Source organism: Pleurodeles waltl, chromosome 3_1 (genome assembly GCF_031143425.1).
Source record: "Pleurodeles waltl isolate 20211129_DDA chromosome 3_1, aPleWal1.hap1.20221129, whole genome shotgun sequence".
NCBI classification, from domain to species: Eukaryota; Metazoa; Chordata; class Amphibia; order Caudata; family Salamandridae; genus Pleurodeles; species Pleurodeles waltl.
This window is the reverse complement of record NC_090440.1, coordinates 1,954,438,738-1,954,463,095: the sequence shown is the minus strand read 5'-3', so window position 1 is coordinate 1,954,463,095 and position 24,358 is coordinate 1,954,438,738. Positions and strand designations below refer to the sequence as shown.

Genomic DNA, 24,358 nt, shown 5'->3' with positions numbered 1-24,358 from the left:
TTGGAGGGGAAATGAGGGGAGAGTGAACCTAAGTGTCTATGTGTGTTTGGCCGGCCGTCTGAGGCAGGCCAAACACCCAAGCGCATTAGGTTTCTCCAGCCCGGCTTAGGTTTTGCATGAAAGCAGCACCGGGATTGCTGGGGAGCCTGTGCTGGTGTCCCAGCAGTGAATACTGGGACACCAGAATGAGAGGAGCGTGAGGCAGCAGGGACAGAGGCAAGGTAAGTTCTTTTTATTTATTTGTTTTTTTATTTGTACCTCGTTTCCGTCCCCCATCCCCCACCCTTGCATTATGTGGCGGCCACCACTGCTTCTAAAGTTCAGGTGGGGGGTTGGAGCCATGCACAGCTAATTCAAAAAAATATAAAATACAAACAATCAAGTAAACTATGAGGGAACATTGGCAACAAGGTCATAGGTTACCCTATAGATTGCAACGCTGAACAAATCATGCAGTAATGTTTTAAAGACAACAAAAATAAGTATGAAACAAAAATTTCACGCGGAACAAACATCAATCTTTCAAATGCAGAGAAAGGAATATTTGTGAGGGTGCTAGGCTATCCTCTTGGAAGTATTTGAAAAGATGCTAGCATTCAGAGTCCAGAAAAGGAAACAAGAGTCAAATCAAGTTACAAAAGCCATAGGATGTCCCAACGTGGTACGTCTGCTGGTGATGGAATGATAACTATTCACAACTATGGAACCCCAACAGGCAAGGTTTCCAGCACAGAGTCTTGAAACAGTGACACGAGAAGGTCCTTATGATCTGCTAGAGTAGACCCTGTGCACAGTGCATAGGATTTTGGAAGTTATCATGGACTTCAAAATTGGGGTTTGGAGTGAGGAGTTTAAGTTGATTTTGGTCTGCTCATTTCTTTTGGGCTTAACTTTGCCAATGCTGACATTCAGGTGCTAAACCAAATCTTTACTATTTAATGAATCAAAGGTTGGTAGATCCTGGTAATCGATGAGTTTACAACTATCAAGAACTGAGACACAGGATGACTGTTTGTGGAATCCTTTTTACAGAAATTTTGAGATCCCAGAGACTGTAGACACATCACACAAATTAAAGGCCCCATAAGAGTCTTACAATGCAGGGAAGGAGGTATATCACCAGAACTCTAGAGAACTGGCGATTGCTGAACTTCCATATTAAATAGACAAATGGAGAAATCTAGCCAATGGAGAATGAATAACTTAAGGGAGCATTATAAGGCTGTGAACCACGTGCTCCCGATGTTTTAGAAATAACCCCCATCCCTCCGGCCCCAAACTAGTTTCCAACACACTGCAGAAACCTGAGACAACAGACTTGGAAGATAAGAGTTGGACTTCCTTCGAATAGAAGGCACAAGTGTATTTGTTATGTGTGTGAATCAGGGCCTGCTTTTGGTGGATGTCTTAGGGAAAGGTATGCTGACTGATGTTTGAAGTTCAATAAAACCAACTGCATCTCTCTTTATAGTTACAGCCTACAGAAGTTAATAAAACGATTCTACTGAATCATGATAGAACAGCAATCAAGGAATTAAATTGTTGCAAATATTACAACTGATAGTTCCCTTTAATCCTGTGGGGACAGAAGGAAAGTGTTAACTCAACACTATTCTGTTCCTATTCTGCATTTCCTCCAGTTATTTCTGCGGTTTTATTTCACAGCTATGAAAGCATCCTTTTTTTTTTTTTAGAATAAGTTAATCACTTCGCTGTGCTCATTTAGAGTAAAATGTTATGATGCTCCACTTATACTGGGATTCTTTAGTCGCTTCATCTTCCATGATCGTACTCCACAGGTAAGCCTGTGTTGGTGCATAAATACTGGATCTGTATTGGCTTTATGTAGAGGATAATTATTTATAGCATGCCTCAACAGTCTCAGAATTTAGCGTTGAGCAATTAATGTAATCACTCATCTTGTGATGATGCAAGCAGCTGGGCACAAGTTTACATACTGGATTATCATTTAATCCTGTTTGGTAGTCTCATCACGTCTGGTTTCTCAACAGGATTCCGGGGATGCTGTGCCTGATTGTATGTACAGCGCCATGTCCTTGGCCTTAGGTGGATGCTATTATGGGCTTACTATTGTCTTTAGTTTAGTGCCCATGCTTCCTGCACTCCTCGGCTGAACACAAAGGGGTTTGCAATTCTTGCTCAGCATAGAGGCTTAGCTCTGTTTCTAGGGTGCACATTTGATGGTAACTGTTTCGAGGAGTTAAGATGTCAGTTGGAGGTCAAGTAGGGTGTTTGCCAGTGGTGAGTTCTTCATATAAGTTAGCTTTGGATACTATGGTACAGGAGTGTGAGAGAGACATACGAAAGAGAGATAGGCAGTCTCTAGGCCAGACTGGTTTGTTGTGATGGTTGAACCCTGGTGTGGGGTTCAAAGTCCATGTTGGGTGCAGATACTCTATCTGGATCACATGGCTGGTCCTTTGGGCTATGGTTCTTCTCAGTCATGCTCTGGGATACTGTGTGGTTCTGATCTATGTGTTGGGGGGGGGGTCAGCATTTTACTGGAAGAACTTCGAAAGTCAGTTAGCAGTAGTGATAACTCATTTTTAGGTTGGGCACAGCAGCGCACAAGTGCTGCTTTTCCGACGTGTTGGAATGTATCTGGGCTTTTAACCACGCCCACCTCACGTCCATCACTATCACTCGTTCATGGACTTGCCTTTCAAAAATCCTTTGTTTTCATTGATAACTGCTTTACGTTTGTCCCTCCTTAGGGCGGTTTTGTTACTGCCTTGGCCATCGACCCTGTTACATGGATAATTGCACATTTGCCGATAACTTTGACTGGGAGCAAACTTCTTTTTCCTTTTGTCTCTCTCTTTGCGCTCACTATGACGCTTTGAATCTGCTTGCTTACATCAACTGTTTTACTTTTTATTTTCAGTTTGTGTGGCAAGAAAAGGCCAGTTAGGAATTTACAACGCTAATAGCTCTACCTCGAGAAAAACGAGAGACCCATAGCATTGCAAATACTTGTTTAATATTGGATGGGGCCAGGCTTTGAATCTCCTGCCATTGGTAATGGGGAGTGTTCAACCAAATTCAACTTTCAGTGTTAGAATGGAACTCTTTAAAGATGGGTTTAAGAAATCAGAAAAGTCATCATTCGTTTTCAGGGGTTCACGCAATCAGAACTTGATAATAGTGAAATTTCTAACACAAATGGAGATCATTCATAGGGAAACAATCATAGACACCAAAATATCAGTAATAGAGCAATGTTTTGCACGTGGAGATTCAATAATTGGGAGGGGCAGTGTAGTGATAGGCTTGCAGGAAGAGAATGGATGTGGAGGAAATGAGCATTCCAGGTTGGATTGGAAGAGTGAAGAGTCTGGAGGCTGGAGAGTGAGGAGCAAGCTGAAGAGCTGGGAGTTGTTATGTTACTACTGCTGTACAAGAATCTATTACTGGAATAAAAGACTTTCAACTTTATTGGCTGCGCAATTACTACATAATTGGCAACGACGGACTCTGTGCAGGGGGCAGAGAAGGCTCAACAACTCCCAACCCTTAGCTCAGATGTGAGTAACAAAGAAAACTAAAAAAAAAAAAAAAGGAGAGAAGAAAACTAGGAAGAATATAAGGAAAGGAACAGAAAAGTGGCGATAAGTGGCGATAAGGAGGACCCTGAAGCCTGAAAAGCGGCGAAAAGAAGGACCGTAAAGCGTGGTAACCACGAGTTGACGATATACGCGTGTTGCCAAATTGAATGGACATTAATATATTCCTTTGAAATAGACTTAAATTTTATTTAATTTGCCTGCGCGTCAACGGTGAGCGCGCAACGCGGCTTGGAAATAAACAGTCTGTTTGGGTGCGTGCCAACGGGATTAAAAGCTGTTCTCGGCTCGTGTATAGACGCGCGCTGAGAATGAAAATAAAATAAAAGCTGATCGCGTGTACTGGCATGCACGCGAGGTGCGCGTTGAGGATGAATAGAGGAAGCTGACCGTGACTCGTGTATTATACACGCAATTTGGGAACCTCGAAGACAGCAATGGCAAAAGGAAAAGAAATGAAAATGTCACTTACCCAGTGTACATCTGTTCGTGGCATCAGTCGCTGAGATTCACATGGTCTGCATTAGCTCGCCATCTGGTGTTGGGTCGGAGTGTTACAAGTTGTTTTTCTTCGAAGAAGTGTTTTCGAGTCACTGGACCGAGTGGCTCCTCCTTCTGTGCTCATTGCGCATGGGCGTCGACTCCATCTTCGATTGTTTTCCCCGCAGAGGGTGAGGTAGGAGTTGTACTATAGTATTAGTGCCCGCGCAATGAAATGTGTAAGTATGTACCTATTAAAGGTTTAAATAATATATATACAAATGTACAAAATTGAAGGTAACTTCTGAACTGCTACAGGCTTCCGGGGAGGTGGGTGGGCCCATGTGAATCTCAGCGACTGATGCCACGAACAGATGTACACTGGGTAAGTGACATTTTCAGTTTGATGGCATCTGTCGCTGTAGATACACATGGTCTGCATAGACTAGTAAGCAGTTATTTCCCCATAAGCGGTGGATTAGCCTGTAGGAGTAGAAGTTGTCTGAAATAGAGTTCTTAATACAGCTTGACCTACTGCGGCTTGTTGTGCGGATAGCACATCTATACAGTAGTGTTTGGTGAATGTGTGAGGCGTAGACCATGTGGCTGCCTTACATATTTCATGCATTGGGATGTTTCCTAAAAAGGCCATTGAAGCACCTTTTTTCCTGGTTGAATGTGCCCTGGGAGTAATGGGCAGTTGTCTTTTTGCTTTAAGGTAGCAGATTTGGATGCATTTAACAATCCATCTGGCTATACCTTGTTTTGATATTGGGTTACCTGCATGAGGTTTTTGGAATGCAATAAATAGCTGTTTAGTCTTTCTGATGTTCTTTGTTCTGTCAATGTAGTACATTAATGCTCTTTTGACATCTAATGTATGTAGTGCTCTTTCAGCCACAGAATCTGGCTGTGGGAAAAAAACAGGTAGTTCTACCGTTTGATTTAGATGGAACGGTGAAATAACTTTTGGTAAAAATTTTGGATTAGGTCGTAGGACGACCTTATTTTTATGTATTTGTATAAAAGGTTCCTGTGTTGTGAACGCTTGAATTTCACTTACTCTTCTCAGAGATGTAATGGCGATGAGAAAGGCAACTTTCCAGGTTAGGAATTGTATTCCGCAAGAGTGCATGGGTTCGAAAGGTGGGCCCATGAGTCTTGTTAGGACCACGTTTAGGTTCCATGAAGGAACAGGTGGTGTTCTTGGTGGTATAATTCTTTTAAGACCTTCTATGAATGCTTTGATGACTGGTATCCTATACAAGGAAGTTGAATAGGTAGTCTGCAGGTATGCAGATATTGCTGCAAGGTGTATTTTAATAGAAGAGAAGGCTAGCCTTGCTTTTTGTAAATGGAGCAAGTAATTTATTATATGTTTTGGAGTTGCGTCTAGTGGTTGTATCTGATTATGATGGCAGTAACAAACAAATCTTTTCCACTTACTTGCGTAGCAGTGTCTAGTGGATGGCCTTCTGGCCTGCTTTATGACCTCCATACACTCTTGGCTAAGTTGTAAGTGTCTGAGTTCTAGGATTTCAGGAGCCAGATTGCTAGATTCAGCGATGCTGGATCTGGGTGTATGATCTGTTGGTTGTGTTGCGTTAACAGATCTGGTTTGTTCGGCAGTTTGATGTGGGGTACTACAGAAAGATCTAGCAGTGTTGTGTACCAGGGTTGTCTTGCCCACGTTGGTGCTATTAAAATGAGTTTGAGTTTGTTTTGACTCAATTTGTTCACTAGATAAGGGAGGAGACGGAGAGGAGGAAAAGCGTAAGCAAATATTCCTGCCCAGTTCATCCATAGGGCATTGCCTTGGGATTGCTTGTGTGGGTATCTGGATGCGAAGTTTTGGCATTTTGCGTTCTCTTTTGTTGCAAATAAGTCTATCTGAGGTGTTCCCCAGAGTGTGAAGTAGGTGTTCAGAATTTGTGGGTGGATTTCCCATTCGTGGACTTGTTGGTGATCTCGAGAGAGATTGTCTGCCAGTTGATTCTGGATCCCTGGAATAAACTGTGCTATGAGGCGAATTTGATGGTGGATTGCCCACTTCCATATGTTTTGAGCTAATAAGCTTAACTGCGTTGAATGTGTTCCTCCTTGTTTGTTTAGATAATACATCGTTGTCATGTTGTCTGTTTTGACAAGGATGTATTTGTGGGTTATGATTGGTTGGAAAGCTTTTAGTGCTTGAAAAACTGCTAATAATTCTAGATGATTTATATGCAGTTTTGTTTGATGTATGTTCCATTGTCCTCTTATGGTGTGTTGATTGAGATGTGCTCCCCACCCTGTCATGAAAGCATCTGTTGTTATTACGTACTGTGGCACTGGGTCTTGGAAAGGCCGCCCTTTGTTTAAATTTATACTGTTCCACCATAGAAGCGAGAGGTAAGTTTGGCGGTCTATTAACACCAGATCTAGAAGGTGACCCTGTGCTTGAGACCACTGTGAGGCTAGGCATTGTTGTAAGGGCCTCATGTGCAGTCTTGCGTTTGGGACAATGGCTATGCATGAGGACATCATGCCTAGGAGCTGTAGTATTGTTCTTGCTTGTATTGTTTGATTTGGAGACATGTGTTGAATGACTGTTGAAATTGTGAATTCTTTGTGGAGTTGGCGTTGCTACTCCTTTTGTCGTGTCTATTATGGCTCCTAGATATTGCTGTACTTTGCTTGGCTGAATGTTGGATTTTGCAAAGTTGACGGTGAACCCTAGTTTGTAGAGGGTTTGTATGACTTGATTTGTGTGGTTTGAGCATTGTGTGAGCGAACTGGTTTTGATTAGCCAGTCGTCTAGATACGGGAATACATGTATTTGCTGCCTTCTGATGTGTGCAGCGACTACTGCTAGGCATTTTGTGAATACCCTTGGAGCGGTTGTTAAACCGAAAGGCAATACTTTGAATTGGTAATGTATTCCTTTGAATACAAACCTTAGATATTTTCTGTGTGATTGATGTATTGGTATATGGAAATATGCGTCTTTGAGGTCTAGGGTTGTCATGTAGTTGTGTTTTTTGAGCAATGGTAACACTTTTTGTAGTGTGACCATGTGAAAGTGGTCTGATTTGATGAATGTGTTTACTACTCTGAGGTCCAGAATTGGTCTCAGTGTTTTGTCCTTTTTTGGTATCAAGAAGTACAGTGAATAAACTCCTGTGTTTATTTGTGTGCTTGGTACTAATTCTATTGCATTTTTTTGCAGTAGTGCTTGAACTTCTATCTCTAGAAGCTGTGAATGGTGTTTTGATAAATTTTGTGATTTTGGTGGTATGTCTGGAGGGAATTGCAGGAATTCTATGCAATAACCATGTTGGATAATTGCTAGGACCCATGTGTCTGTAGTTATTTCCTCCCATGCTTCGTAATATTGACCTATCCTTCCCCCCACTGGTGTTGTGTGGGGGGGGTGAGTGACGTGTGAGTCACTGCTTGTTGGTAGTGGTTTTGGGGCTTTGAAATCTTCCTCTATTCCTAGGGAATTGCCCTCCTCTATACTGGCCCCGAAAACCTCCCCTGTACTGTCCCTGGTAGGTGGACGGTGCGGACTGTGAGGTACTGGCTTGTGTGGCCTGACCCCGAAACCCTCCTCTAAAAGGTGTTTTGCGGAAGGTGGTATAAGATCCTCTGCTCTGCGGGAAGTAGAGTGCGCCCATGGCCTTGGCAGTGTCAGTGTCCTTTTTGAGCTTTTCTATGGCTGTGTCGACCTCCGGACCGAACAGCATTTTTTCGTTTACTGGCATGTTAAGTACTGCCTGCTGAATTTCTGGCTTGAATCCAGACGTTCTGAGCCATGCGTGCCTACGGATGGTAACCGACGTATTAATGGTCCTTGCGGCTGTGTCTGCTGCATCCATAGAGGAGCGTATTTGATTGTTGGAAATGTTTTGACCTTCTTCAACAACCTGTTTTGCTCTTTTTTGTAGATCTTTTGGGAGATGTTCAATGAGATGCTGCATCTCATCCCAGTGGGCTCTGTCGTATCGCGCTAGCAGCGCTTGTGAGTTTGCGGTGCACCACTGGTTTGCTGCCTGGACAGCGACCCTCTTCCCGGCTGCATCAAACTTTCTGCTTTCTTTATCTGGGGGAGGTGCATCCCCAGAAGTGTGTGAATTTGCCCGTTTTCTGGCAGCCCCTACCACCACAGAATCTGTGGCAGCTGAGAGGTGATGAATACCGGGTCCGTAGGAGGCGCCTTATATTTTTTGTCCACTCTAGGCGTTACTGCCCTGCTTTTGACTGGCTCTTTGAAGATCTCCTTTGCATCGCGAAGCATGCCTGGGAGCATAGGCAGGCTTTGGTAGGAGCTGTGGGTGGAGGAGAGGGTGTTAAATAAAAAGTCATCCTCTACTTGTTCAGAGTGTAGTTCCACATTATGGAACTGAGCTGCTCTAGCCACCACTTGTGAATAGGCTGTGCTGTCCTCAGGTGGTGATGGCCTAGTTGGGTATGTGTCTGGGCTGTTATCAGACACTGGTGCATCGTACAAGTCCCACGCGTCTTGATCTTGGTCGTCGTGGCTCATGGCGGTGTGAGCTGGCGAATGTGACGGGGTGTAAGTTGGTGAAGCCGGAGTTACAGGTGGAGGCGAGGGAGGAGGTGTTACCGTCTTTGCTGTTTGTTGCTGAGGAGCCTCTCGTGCTACAAACTGAAGTGTTCTCTTTCTTTTGACAGGTGGAAGGGTACTGATCTTCCCTGTCCCCTGCTGAATAAAGATACGCTTCTGCGTGTGATCCACTTCAGTGGATTGCAGTTCCTGTTCGAATCTGTGTCTTTTCATTTGTGAAGACATAGAAAGTTCTTCAGTATAGGAGCCTGAAACTGGGTCTGTTGGTGCTTTTTTCGGCTCCGAAAACCCTGTTGTTTGTTTTTTCGGCTCTGAGGTAACCTTCCTCTTCTTTTGTGGCGAAAAATCTTGGTCTCTATGATCTTCGGCGCCACTGTCTCGGCGTCGATCCGTGTCGACACCGAACTCTCGGTGTCGATGCTTCTCTTTAGCACTCTCTCGGTCCCGAGGAGGCTGCGTGCCGGTGTCTCGACCTGAGTCGGACGATCTCGACACTGAATGGGCCTTTTTCGGTGCCGATTGTTGGTCACCGTGAATTTGGGTTGAGCCATGGCCGGTTGGCAGTGGCGTCCCCTGGGCCTTTTTGCCTTTTTTAATTTCTGATCTCGACGTCTTACTCACTGTTTTTGGATGGTCGAGTTCGTCGGAGTCTGAATCCTGGATGGAAAAGGATTCCTCCTGTTCCTCTTCTGTCTCGAACTGTCGATGCTCTTTTGGCGTGGACGCCATCTGCAGTCTTCTCGCTCGACGGTCGCGCAGAGTTTTTCGGGACCGGAACGCCCGACAGGCCTCACAGGATTCTTCGCTGTGCTCGGGTGACAGGCACAGGTTACAGACCGAGTGTTGGTCCGTATAAGGATATTTGTTGTGGCATTCAGGGCAGAATCGAAACGGGGTCCGTTCCATCGGCGTTGTTCTCCACGCGGTCGGGCCGACTAGGCCCCGACGGTGTGCCGAAATCTACCCCGAAGGGCACCGAAGCGCTTCGATGTTCAATGCGTTGTCGTATGTGTTTATCTCGAACCGGATCGCAACGATACCGTCGAAAATCTTCAGTTTTCAGCTATCTTTCCGTTCCGAAACTCGGAGCGACAGGAACACGTCCGAACCCGATGGCGGAAAGAAAATAATCGAAGATGGAGTCGACGCCCATGCGCAATGAGCACAGAAGGAGGAGCCACTCGGTCCAGTGACTCGAAAACACTTCTTCGAAGAAAAACAACTTGTAACACTCCGACCCAACACCAGATGGCGAGCTAATGCAGACCATGTGTAACTACAGCGACAGATGCCATCGAACATAATATTTAGGCTTACATTCCCATGGAAGGAGGCACTGACCTGGTTGAGCATTCATGTGAAGTGTTCACCGTCAGTGTTACAGACGATTGAAGTAGAAGAAGAACTATTGTAAACATCGACTACAATAGAAACAAAGAGGACTGTACGTGGTTTATTTAATACTAGTGTGAATTATAGAGGACTACAGAGGATTATTATTTTAGATTGTTGTTTTAGCTGTTTATTTTAGATTATTAATTTCAATTGTTATTTTCATTTTTTTTGGTAGTTTGTATACTTTCATTGCAGGAAAAGAAAAATCTAAATATCTTGTGTTATAGATGTGGGTGTCCTGGACATATCGCTTCAAGTCGCATGTGTACCGCACATACTCTAAGATGTAGGATGTGTGGAAGAAGAGGTCATCTGGCCAAAGTATGTAGGTCAAAAGGGAAAATGCTAAATAATAGTGTCAAGTCTGTGGACAATGTACATGATGGGCATGAAGAGATGGTACTAACTATTAATGGCATGTTGGAAACTAACCAGCAAAATGTGGAGTCCAAAAACGATAGAAACTTGAAGAAGGAGAGCTCGACTAAACTGGACAAACCCCATCGTGACATAACGCTGGAGTCTGAGACTGTAAGGGTATTAGTAGATTCTGGTAGCTTATTTACTTTAATATCCTAGGACATATAGGAAGAAGTTTTGAAAGGGAAAATTGAGGAGTTGCAGTGTGCAGATGTGAAAGCAGTTGGATATGGAAGGAAGAGAATCAACAGTTTATGAATGAGATGGATGGACATCTTGTTCAAGGGCAATGATGTACATGGAAAGGTGTACGTAACCAGTGAAGGATCAAATCTCTTAGGATGGCGACATCAGAAGGACTTAAATATTGTGCTAGATCCTAATGCAACTGAACCAGTTATGATCATGGAAAGAATGAATGTGGGATATATCGGGACTCAAGAGACAGAATGGTGTGAGAGATTGATGGAAAAGTTTCCGAAAGTTTTTACTGATAAGCTAGGTAAACTGAAGAAATTTACACACTGCATAATTTTAAAGGAAAATGTGACACCTGTAGTTCACAAGGTAAGGGCAATACCATTTTTAATGAGGGAGCCACTCCAGCAAGAGCTTAACAGATTATTGAAGGAAAAGATAATCGAACCAATAGAATCTTCGGAATGGTTGGTGTCTATTGTCGTGGCACCTAAAGACGGAAACAAGATTCGTTTGTGTATTGACTTAAGAGATCTTAACAAGAACATTTGGGTGGATAGGCAGCCTTTGCCGAACATCACGGAAATGCTGAGCATGATGGGGGGTGGTAAGGTATTTAACGTACTAGACATGTCTGCGGCCTACCATCAGGTTAACCTGCATCTGGACTCCCGTCCGTTGACTTCTTTTGTCACTCCTTTGGGTGCGTATCGTTACTGTAGAATGCCTTTTGGGCTAGCCTCCACATCAGCTGTATTTCAGCAGATAATGCAAAATGCTTTTGATGGGTTGAAATGGTGTTGTGTTTCCAAGATGACATCATAGTGTTGGGGAAGTCTTTGAAGGAACATGATGAGCTATTAGGAAGAGTTTTTGAGAGAATTGAAGCTCATGGTTTGACTGTGAAGAGAGAGAAGTGTCAGCTGAGGAAGGATCGAGTGAATTATTTAGGTCATGAGGTGTCTGCTGATGGGATAAAACAAAAAAAAAAGCATTGTGAGGGCGATTAGTGAAGCACCGAACCATGCAACAAGGACCAACTAAAATCATATTTGGGATTAGCAGAGTACTGCTCGAAGTTTGTGCATGATTTTACTGAGGTTGTTGAACCCATGAGGTTATTATTAAAAAAGGGGACAGTGTATGAGTGGGGAACGGAGTGTGAGGCAGTATTTATGAAGATTGAGAGTTCTATTATCAGTGTTCCTACACTAGGACATCTTGATGCGAGCAAGAAAACAATTTTAATGACTGATGCTAGTAGTGTAGGGTTAGGAGCCGTTCTTATACAGATGGTGGACAATGAGGAAAAGGTCATTGGACTTGCGTCACGCAGATTACAGGGGGCAGAACTATCGTATTCTGCCACTGAGAAAGAGGCATTGGCTTGTTGTTGGGGTATTAATCATTACAGGTACTATTTATGGGGATTGTATTTTGTACTTTGTACAGACCCTAAACCTCTGCTACAGGTTTTCAGATGTGGTCGGGGTTTGGAAGGAAGTATGACACCTCGGATTTCTATATGGTTGATTAATGTTATAGACTTCAATTTTGTTGTGGAATTCGTAAGAGGCAAGAAAAACATTGTGGCTGACTGTCGTGCATGCCAATTCATGAGTGTCCTGAGGAGGTCTCACTCGTGTGAGATGGAGGTAGAGGCGTTTTCAATAGATGGGGAATTGACTTTAGGACAAGAAGAATGGGAGGATGCTATGGTGGGTGATGAGGAATATGATGAATTAAAGAAGTTCATATGTGGTCCAGATCATGATGGAAGTCACTTACATGAAAGTTTGAAACAGTATTTAGAAGTAAAAAATGAGCTGAGTGTTCAAGGAGAGAAGGTACTAAGACGTGGAAGAGTCGTTCCTCCTAGGAAGTTGAGAATGAGGTTGATAAAGATAGTACATGAAGGTCATCTAGGGAGGAGTCTGACTAAGAGAAGATGAAGACAGTTTTATTGGTGGCCTGGGATGGATAAAGATGTGGAGTGGATGGTGAGTGAATGTGTAGCGTGTGGAAATGTTGATAAGGCTAGGACTATCAGACAGCCACCTTTGGGATGTGTACAGTTTCCAGCAAGACCATGGGAGAAGTTGGCTTTGGACTTTATAGGACCGGGGGACAAACTGGGTAGGAGGAATCAAATTCTCGTAGTCTTGGTAGATTACCATAGCAAATGGTTTATAATCAAGACTCTGGAACAAATTACAACTAGCAATGTCAGAGATGTTCAGGGAAGTATTTTTGGAGGGCGGTGTGCCGAAGGTTCAGGTTACTGATAATGGTGTGCAATTAGTGTCAGCAAATATGCTGGAGTTCCTCACTGGATTAGGAATTAAGCATAAGAAAGTTGCATTATTCCGTCCGCAGGCTAATGGGTTGGTGGAGAGAGTGAATCGAATTATTATGGAGAATATTCAACTCTCTCTAGCTCGTGGGCTAAATTGGAGAGTGGATTTGAACAGAATGTTATGGGCACATAGGGTAACATCGCATTCGGTAACAGGAGTGTCACCATTTGTTGCTCTTAAAGGAAGGGAACCAGTGACGAAGGAATCCCCTTGGTGGTTGCATGAAAAGAGACAGGTGTGGGTGGATCGGGGAAAGAGCGAGAGTGTTGGATTTTCAGGAGCCTAACAAGTTAAGTTATGATACTAGGAAAAGGGTGAAGGAAATTGGTGTGGAAGTTCGTGTTTGGGTGGCAGTGAAAAAATTTGGTATAGTAAAGAAAGGTGAGAGCACATTTTCTAAACCACAAAAAGTAGTAAAGGTATCTAATACAGTGGTTAAGTTGGATGATGGGAGAAAATGGAGTATGGGAAATTTATGCAAAGTTAAGTAAGTGGGTGAATTTGATTATTGAGGAATTTGCAAATTGTAAATAGTATATGTCTTAGATTTGTATGCGTTTATTATTTGCTAGGATGTGTAAAGGGGGAGATGTGTAGTGACAGGCTTGCAGGAAGAGAATGGAATGTGGAGGAAATGAGCATTCTAGGTTGGATTGGAAGAGTGAAGAGACTGAAGGCTGGAGAGGGAGAAGCAAGCTGAAGAGCTGGGAGTTATGTTACTACTGCTGTACAAGAATCTATAACTGGAATAAAAGGCTTTCAACTTTATTGGCTGTGCAATTACTACAGGCAGCTTACAATATTAGAAATGTTGAGAACTGATTAGGCCATTAAGTGTTTTTTTTAGCGGGGAAGAGCACATGATGTACAGATGCCAGTAATGTGGGAGGGGCTTCACATGCACAGTCACAATTGGACGAAGTTATGCTTACTGAGGTCAATTTATGGTAGGGTTGATGGGACACTGGGCAGTTGAATGATATTCAGTCCTTAGGTGGGATAAAGCTATGAAGAAGGGTGAAGTGGCCAATCATAGCTCAGTGGTCTTTGATCCAATGTGAGACAGATATTACAGATGGGTTTCCCCCCTTTTTAAATGCAAAGAATGGTTGAAATCAACTTCTGCCTGCTTCCATGGAGACCATCCTGATGATCTCCATTACACTACTCGCAGAACAGCAAGCACGCAGCCTTCACCATCTGTCATGACAATTACAGACACAGCGAAACAGTGAAATAAAAGATCATTTGCAGCAGCAGGAGGACAAAAAAAACAGACAGAAATAAGCCAGGAGAAGAAACAATAAAGGATAAGAAATTTGTGGTTGTTCCTCTAAATGTGGAAGGGTAAAGCTAGTCCAATTTTCATGCATTCAGACAGATCAGAAAAGCAGTGCTGCCAGCTGATGGTCTGACAGAGTAGGACAGATTTACTGGCCCAAGACAAACAGAATCCACCAAGGTTTAAACCCAGATGCTCCTAGGGTTCCCCCTACGACAGGAATGTGGGCCCAGTGCCAAGGCTTGGAAAGGACCAGATAAATAATTGTACAGTGTCTCATGGCACAGGCCTACATAAGGTGCTGTTATAAAGAAGCCATGCTCCAGCGTGTGAGAACTATCCCCTGAATAATACGTAATACATGTGGTTCACTCTTCCAGTGCCTGCCCGATACCATCTGGTAGGAGCTTTTCTTAACTCACATAATTCAGGAAGGGCTACTTCACCTATGTACCACTATATAAAATGGCACTGGCCCCTAATTTGAGACTTCTGAGGCTGGCCCGCTTGAAAAAGGAACCCATTTCAACTCTACCTTCACTTGGGATTGATCAGCTGAGTTATCTGTATTGAGTTGACATACACTTCACACCAACATTTAGGTCTTTGGTTTCAGTTTAGACAATCATTGAATTTTACCAACCTGCCATTTTGGCTGAGGAAAACAGCAACTTCTACCAGTCCATCTGATTTACGTAATCCCCCGATCTCCATATTCCTCCATACGCCGGCAGGCATACTGGGTTATAAATGATCTTGTGGTCAAAATCACACCATCATAAACCTATTGATAGACACCTCAGAAGAGAGTTTGGTATCCGCCCAAACCAATCCTAATGGAGGGGGGTACCTCTAGTAAGGCCAAGTCTCTCAGACTAAAAACCAGCTTAAGGGGCAGTGAAACGGTTTGCAAGACCTGCCTGCTATGCAACAAACCCAAGGGGTGAGGGGGAGGGGGCAGTTTCTAACTATAGCCCACTAGATCCCTTACAGAACATCACCCGTGCCTTCATATAGAGAAAACAGGTACCAGTAAGTTTTAAGCAACAGCCTGTACAACAAAGGGCTAGAAGGTCTCAGTCATGCAGGAGGCATAAAGGAAACACTGAATGGGAGTTGTTTATGAAGCCACCTCAAGGTCAGCACATTCTCCACAAATGTAATTACACCAGTCTCAGGGTTCAGAAACAAGTCCAGTGTAGTAAGAAATACTTTAACGCATCTGGTTAGATGCAATAGTTTCATATTTATTCAACATATTTACTGATACAGATAGTGCCAAAATGTCCATCTCGCAGGCTGCTGGGATTGTAACTTGGTTACAATGCAAACAATTTGGCTATTCAGATAGTCTCTCTAGGGGTCGCACCAATCAGTCTCCCAGGGTGCATCACTCTCACCCCATTCAACTTTGCCCTAATGGCCCTTTGCATTTTGGAGTTTCACTGTACAGATACTCTGCAAATTCATATTTCTACCATTCTCATAAATCCCAGGGAGCTACCCCACCACCTCCGGCAATGGCGACAGACTTGTAGAGGGATACAGAGACCAAGTCTATGATTCCATCATGGCAGGAGGTAATAATCTTCCTAACTGTTTTCCAGAAGGCCACCCAATAATGGGTTGCGCTAGTGATTTCTGTAGAGGAACCTAGGGAAAAGACAACACCCACCCAAGATGTAGGAATGGATCCCAATCTACCCTATTCTTACAGATGTGGTCATTAGCTATACAGTGGCTATCGGTCATGCAACACCTGCCATTCCACTCTTGAGTGGCGCACTAAGACTCCAGGTTTCTGTGGCTCCAGTGCATCACCAGCCCCAAACCAACATATGCAGATAGGAATAAACCAGAAAACCTGAGTGCAGGTGGAAGAAGTCAGCCTGGCGCTGGTCTGTCCACCCATTGGGACCTCAGGGGTCCTCTCTGGTCAAGAACTACCTCTCCCTCTACTATGAACTTCTCAGATTAAAATGCCTTGCTGCTATTATCCTCAGAATTTAGGAGGCTCAATCCCATGCTATAGACCATGTATGACCATTGACTCCTCACAAAACCAGTTGCTACTTGAACATGTACACACGACAAAAATGTTCTCCTGCCAACAGTACTACATCACTCCTGAGCAGAGGAATAAAAACAGAATGGAGAAAAGAGGGGGAAAAGACAGGAAGAAAGAGCATACATGAAAAAGGATCTCAGTTTAGGTTTATGATAAAGAGAAAAAAATGCAAGGCATTACAAGACTGGATCTCCAAAAAGGTGGTTGATACAGAGCTCTAATGTTAAGGGATAAATGAAACCTACATTTGAGCTTTGTCAGTCTAGAAAAGACACAAAAGGTGGAAATGAAAGGTTTGTATTCAAAGTGGTTGAGTTCAAAGAGAGGAGAACCAAGACAGATCCCTGGGAAATGCCACAGCGAAGCTGGACAGTAAACAAAAAGGTACACATCCTGGACACGAAACAGGTGTAATTCGAGAGAGAACAAAACATCTGATGATGTTCAAAACTGATAAACTTTATCAAAGCCAGCGGATAAGCCAAGCAGAATTTATGTGTTAATAATCAGAGAGGACTGTCCAATTCTCGGTTTGAAAACGTCTTAAAACAACAGAGCAGGCATCATGAAATCCATGGTAGGAGATCACTTTTAAGCCAACAACATACTGTAACACAAAGACATGTAAGAGGGGCCAGCAGGCTGATAAAGAGCAACATTATTGCAAGCTGTATATGAGTTGATGCCCTTTACTTCTAAGGGTTAAGCTACTGGTAGTGAACCATGCGGTACATGGTCACGTTGTTCAGGATAAAAGGTTTCAGCTTTGAAGAAATGAGAAGAACAGTTTTATACATGGTTTATGGTTAACCTGAAAAACTATAAAGGGAGCGATCAAGACTTCAGTTGTGTTTTTTGTTATATTTTACGTTTATGTGGCCGAGCACATGAAGAATGGTCATGCTCAAAAAGTATGCAGATGCTTTCTCTGTATTTGCATTAGTAAAATGGACACCACTATGAACCTTGCAAACCACTGCGACATTGAGCTCAACACTGAAGTAATCAGAACTCCATTTCTTAGAAACCATTTTTTTGAAGCGGAATTATCAGAAAAGCAAAGTAAAAACAAAAATGAAACGTTGAAGATTATTATTTTGAAAGCACTAGGACCACTTGCCTTGTTAAGTACGTGCAACTATACCAAAGACGTATATCTTCCAAAAAGTGGCACCAAGATCTACACCAAACAAGTATAACTTTTCAGTGTACAAACGTATACATTGTGTCTCTTTGCCTGTAAAAAGCCCAAACCAGTACCCTTTGGCTTGACTTTTCCACCCTGGCTCTGCGGATTCTGCTTTGCTGGTAAGAGACCATGTATTCCATTGGCAGGTGACCCTTACAGCCAACAGGTTTCCAAGAACAATCATCTGTCTAGCAAGAGGCGAGGAAAGCCAAGGTGCTACCATGACAAAGATGACTTGGCCATCCTTCACTTCCTTACCTCGCTTTATTCCAGAGGCCAGACTGGAAAATGTGGCGGGATGTATCCATAAGACGTATGTTTAAGTGCATGTGGAGTTGCTGACTTCAAGGGGAACAAGCATTTGCAATGCAATAGGTCTCACTCTTTCTTGAGTTAGAGCTATTGGCATTGTAACATCATAACTGGACTTTTCTTGCCTCACTCATAAATTGGCCAACTCTGCCTCATAATTTTGTCTTTCCCTGCCATATAATTCTAGTGGCCCAGCATTTAACTAGAGCACTTCCACTTACCTTCTTCCTCTATCCTAAAACATATACAATTATTATATAAACCTTTATCAGAAATAACCTTTTGGCATTAGAGTGTAATGCTCCAAACACTAACAAAAATATAAATTTTGGATGGATTGGAAGGTGAAATACAACAGAAAAAAGGAAGAAAGAGGAGGGGTTGCAAAGAAATAAAAGAAAGAAGGGAAAGAAAGAACAAGAAAAAGAAAAAACAAATAAAAGAATAGAGCAAACTTGTGAGTTAAGAAAAAAGGGAAGGAAACTAGCAAACAAAACATAAAGAGTAAAAAGAAAGAAGTGTGAAAAGAAAGAGAAAAATTAACATTAAAGGAAAAAAAGAGATGTGGGTGAAACAAGCAACGAAAAAACCCGGGCATGTATGTACTGACATTTCCCACAGACAGAATGAGAAAACCACTGAAACTTGGGGTCTGAAAAAAAATAGTTGAAAGAGAGAGCGAATGTGGATTTTAAGAGCTGGAAACAGAAAAGTGGGGGAGAAAGAAAGAATTGAGAGTATAGAGAGTAAAGGAGTGAGATAGGTGAAACATACCCTCTCAAAGATGGCAGCTAAGGATAGATTTCATTGGCTCCCCACGTCCTCAAACAGAAGTCAGAGTGTGGAACAGCAGGCAGCACTGTAGAGCAGCAGGAGGTGCATTAGTAGAGTTGTATGTGAACCCCAAAACAGCAATACTGGGGCACTTCCGATCAGGATTGGGGGTATAGACAGAGCTGTATCCTGGCCCAGTGCTGGAATAACAGGAAGGCAGCGGGTGAGGAATGAGAAATGGAGCGCCGTGTAATTCCTGGTATTGGAATGATGGGGCGCTGCAGGTTAGGGTTGAGGTGCACCAACAGAGTTGTATTTGGGCTGCAGTACTGGAATAGTAAGAGGCACATAAGGTCAGAAGTAATGTATGTTGATGGAGCTATGTGTGGAACCTAGTATTGACGTGCCAGTGTTGCCGAGTGTTAGCCTCGAGGTGCCCTGGTGAAGCTATGAGTGGGGCCCAGCATGGAAGTGGCATTGCCTCTGAAGCACAGAAGCAAGAAGTCCTGAGAAGAAATGTGTGCTGAATATTAGAATGGATTGATTCTGGCAGAGCTGCGGTGGTTCCCATCAACAGTGGCATTGAATGTTAGACTTGAGATGCACTGGCTGAGCTGTGTTTTGCTCTTTTAGGTCCAGTATTGGCTTGGCAGTGGGACTGAATATTAGAATTGAGCTGCTGTAATGGAAATGTATGTGAGCGGTGTCCCAGTATAGGAAAGGAAGTGACCTTACTGGAGTAGAACAGAGGTGCACTGATGGAGCTGTGCCCGAGGTTTGAGTACTGGAGCAGCAGAGTGTACTGACTTAAAGAACTGAGGTGATCTGACACACTGCACGTATAGGGTTCCTAGCACTGGCACAGCTGAGGGCTTGGACTGTGTGAACTGAGGTGCACTGATGGAGCTGCACCTGAGGTCCCAGTACTGGAGCAGCAGAGTGTACTGACTGCAAGAATTGAGGTGCTCTGGGAGACAGCACATATGGGGTTATTGGCACAGCTGAGGGCTTGGAGTGTGTGAACTGAGGTGCACTGTAGGAGATGAGCCCTAGGTCCCAGTACAGGGGAAGCAGAGTGTACTGACTGCAAGAACTGAGGTGCTCTGGCAGAGTGTGTGTGTGTGTGTGTGTGTGTGTGTGGGGTTCCTGGCACTGGCACGGCTGAGGGCTTGGAGTATGTGAACTGAGGTGCACTGACGGAGCCATGCCCGAGGTCCCAGTACTGGAGCAGCAGAGTGTACGGACTGCAAGAACTGAGGTGCTCTGGCAGACGGGGCATGTGGGATTCCTGGCACTGGCACAGCTAACGGCTTGGAGTGTGTGAACTGAGGTGCACTGATGGAGCTGCGCCCGAGGTCCCAGTAGTGGAGCAGCAGAGTGTACTGACTGGAAGAACTGAGGTACTCTAACAGACATCGAGTGTGGAGTTCCTGGCACTGGCACAGCTGAAGGGTGGGAGTGAATGAACTGAGGTGCACTAATGGAGCTTCAAGTGGGATCCCAGTATGAAGCAGACGTGGGCACTGTCTCTTAGGATTGCAGAGCCCTGGTAGAGCTGGGTGCATAGGCTATAATAAGTAATCCTCTGCCCTTGCTCTCAGCACCCCGCAGGCAGACACACTTGGTAAAGAAAATCCAAGCCAATAAAAGGTGGGAGCCAGGCAACTGAGAGAGGGTGCAGCGAGCCCACAAAGACAAATGTGACCAAGATAAGAATTTGATTTATAGACTTGTTCACAGCTAAGCTCAGAGCAGAAAGCTCTGCAAATGAAAAGTGAAACTTCCCTGGGCAGGAGCAGGAAACAAAGTCCCCTACAGGCCAGTTAAACAGGACAAAGCGTAATTATACAGTAGTTGGTAACTGCTCCCATACAGAAGAAGGCGGGACAAAGAGGCATGACTGACCATTAGCAGGCAAGGATTTTTAAATGACACTGAAACTAACAAATGAAATAGCTGGAAGCCCACAGAAGAAGTATACTTAAAAGTATACAAGAGGTTGCACGCTTACGCTCGACCTAAAAAGGAAACCTGACTTGGGCATGGGAAGTTTTGGGTAGGCCTAAAGCTAAGCACTGTTTGAATTCTCTAGGAGGGCGGCAGAAAGAGATGCCATCTTTGCACCAAAGTTGCCAACTGTATTTACAATGGGCATTTAGTGATCTGATCATGGAGACTCATTAAAGTAGAAAAAGCCTACATGGAAACGTATTATGGATGTTTGCCTCTCTGAAATTCTCTAGACTGTGATGAGACCTTTGTTACCTTACCATAGATGGAAGAGAAGAAGTGCCTTATGACACAGCATGGCTGAAACACATTGTGTGTCTGAGTCTTTGAAGTATCTTATACAAGGCAAGTAAGAAAAAGACCTATTTCCCCCAAAACCACTCAGGAGCCACCATCAAGGGACACATGAGATTTGCTGACACAGCTAATCTTGTGGGAATTCATGAAACCAAATCTGTACTAAAAGCAGGGCAAGAAACATTGAGAGGAATATTTCCCAGTGGTTAGTTGAAACGTGTGAGTATATCACTAATCCAGGTTAGAGGCTGCCTTGTAAACTGTCATACGTAGGATCAACTTACTGATTCATCTTAAGGTTCCTTTAAGAAACTGCAATCCAAGCTAGGCAGAAGTCCTGCCAAGGGGCAAAAAGGATCCAGTATAGGACCGGTGTATGTCCACAACCTGGGGATAGGAATATGTTAGTAACATTTTCCCCTAGATAATTGCTAGATTCCTGGAAGCCAACATGCTGAAATCTGTGTAAGATTTGTGAAACGGTTACCTATCCAGTCATGTGGATATCTGTACTTGAGGTACCTATAAAGTGCCTGGAAGCCTGCCTTTTGTTTACCAAGGGCTACTTTTCTGAGAGCGGGATAGTGCCAGACTTGAATTCAACTCCTCACAAGCCAAAGAAATGAGTTTCCTTACCACCTGTTGCCAAGGATCTTGCCTAATGTAGACAGGTGCCTAAAGCATAAACAAAGTGCTGCAGGAGTTACCCAAGATGTCCCAGTCTAATGATGGCTTAGGCTATCCCGGCTCAGATCCCCAAGGTCCGGCTTGAAGGTTTCAGACATTCTTCAGCCATATTTGATCTCTGCATTGTCAGGGGACTATTATTCTTTGAAAGACTCTTGAGAAGGCAGACATTTCAAAAGCTCTTCTTTTCATGATCCTTTTGCTGTTGTACTTCTTGACCATTTAGTAACATGATTAATGAACTTTAATCTCAGACTATTTTTAGTGTATTTTTGTTAAACTTAATTACAAGTATTTTCTAAACCATTTTTCATACCTACCTGTCTAACCCTTAGCTTTATTATCTCTTGTGTGCATCACATTTCTCCGATTTATTCCTGCACAGCCCCAGTTTCCTGAAGAATTAAACTATAAGATTGGCTAATGCTGCCAACACTGAAAGCTTTTCAGCCTGAAACGCTCGATTTAGGTATTGTGGTCGTTGAACTCCAGTGCAATCAGCCTCTAGTTTCTCATCCCATCTTACCAATGGTTTAATCTCATCCAGTCAAATGCATCAGACGTTGCAGCTCAAGAGAGGCATGAAAGAGCCCCTGTTGAGAAAAACAAGCCTCCTCAGTTGATTGTCTGTGTGTGTATGTGTGTGCGTTAATACACTCGAGTATCTCAACTACTCAGAGCCATCAAGTGATTTTGATTGGGTATCTGGCTAAAAAGAAGCACTGAGTTAAGAGAAGATTTCATGTTATTTGGTCACGCATGGCATATTATTATGTCCAGTATTGATCTTTTTTGGAGGGTCACTGCTTAGTTACCAGAAGTCTGAATTTTATCCAGATGTGGTGATAGACTGGACAGATAAGCTGAACTGTCTGAGTCTACAGCCTGTGGCTCAGAAAGTGAGGCTTCTTTTTACCTGGCACAATATCAGGTGACCAAAGAACTGGTAGCATAAATAATTGTTGATTTCCTCGATCTCTACTTCTCCCGCCAATGCCATTCTGATAATATCTCTTCCCCTACAATCCCGATTTACATCTATCTTTGACAACTTTTTTAACTCAATCACAGCATTCGTTTTTATGTGTAATTCCCCCATAAAGATGAGAGCTATGTTAGTGCATCTACCTAACAGAGGGGCGGCTCCTCCACTAAGGAGGAGGAGTGTCGCCCGCTGCTTTTAAGCAGAAGGGTAAGGGAAAATAAAATGATAATAACAAGGCGTTATGATCATTTTTTACCCCCTGGGAGTCAGGTTAGGGTGGGGCTGGGGTGGAGGAGGGCTGGAGAGAGGAGTGGAGTGCACAATAAGTGCGCATGTCTGTTTGCCCGGCTGTGTTGGGCCGGCCAAATAGACATGTACACTTTGCAATTCCCCACCCGGCTGTATTAAACAGCTGGGTGAAAAACGTGCACAGGCTCCTACTCCCTGTGAGATCCCTGAAGCAGGGCTCTCACACCAATCACAACGCTGCTGTCATGCTGGTGAAAGCGGCATTGTGATTGGCTGGAAGTCTGTGTGCTGCTGGGAAGAGGACAGAGAAGACGCAAACACAACTCAGGAAGAAAGGTAAGTGTTTTTTTTGTTTTGTTTTTTCCCCACCACCGCCGCCATTCAGTGGCAGCCGCCACTGACCCAACACCCAGATCCAAAACAGCAGATGCACGGTGTGCTTTACAGCAATCTAATCCAAGCTAGGCAAACTGACTACAGACTCATTAGGCATGTCAATGAGAGCCATCACAGTGACCAATCCAAACCTGTACAGCTTGATTTTACTAAAAGTTTAAGAAAAAGAATCACTGAAAAAATTTAAATGTGTGTTCAAAGAGTTACAACTATAAATGAAATGAAAATAAAGTTTTCCACTTGAAAAAAAATTCAGTAACAAAGAAAGAGGAAGACAAAGACGCAAATTAGGAATTGGACAAATAACCAGTCTTCTGCTTGTTTTACGCAACAACAGGAAGCTGCTGCTGTCCTCTCTCAATCATTCTTCTTTAAGTATCATTCTGAAGCCTGTGGGCACCCGCAGATAACGCTCCTGCACGCGAACAAGATGCTGCTACTTCAGAGAAGGATGTGGGGAAAGACTAGTGAGGAACTGCGCTCCAAGTTTTAAATGCAAAATTGTTCTGGGGTTCAATACCATTTCTAGAGTTTGGCCGTCATTGTGGCATGTGTGACAACCCTAAGTCACATCCAAAGATACTGAACAGATGTAATGAAGCCTAAACGCTAAAACGGCTTATGGTATAAGCTTTACTCCAGGCTATTCTAAGGCTGTACAAGTTCTATGCAAAAATACAAAGTTTTAGACAGCTTGGGTGGGGGGGGGGGGGGGGGAGGGGTGCGTGTGCATGCACATATATATATATATGTATATATAGATATATATATATAAATTCCAAACAATTCAGGTAGTACAGCACAGCTGAGGTGGGCTATGGCCCCAATTCACTCAAGCCATCAGTCAATGTTTGTCTTGAGGTTCTACAATGCCCTTATCTTGGTAACCATTCCATCCTATGGACATCTTTCTCCACACACTCAAGTCATCCAACAGTGTATTATGAGTTCCGACATGAGCATCTCCTTGGCCTCAAGCCATTCTTTTAAATGTCACCTCTGCAAAGTCAGTGATGGTAAAGGGAGCTGTACTCTACGAATCGCAATGCGCCTTTTAGTGCTCAACTGACTTAGGGGCACACATTTAACTGGAAGTTCTTTGTTT

At 43.6% G+C, this 24,358-nt stretch overlaps 1 protein-coding gene across 4 annotated transcripts in view; it reads right to left on the bottom strand.

Annotated features, from left to right (window-relative positions):
* ABR (ABR activator of RhoGEF and GTPase) overlaps positions 1–24,358 on the bottom strand; it is an 826,710-nt gene that overhangs the window by 308,925 nt on the left and 493,427 nt on the right. The gene's annotated exons all lie outside the window — the stretch shown is intronic.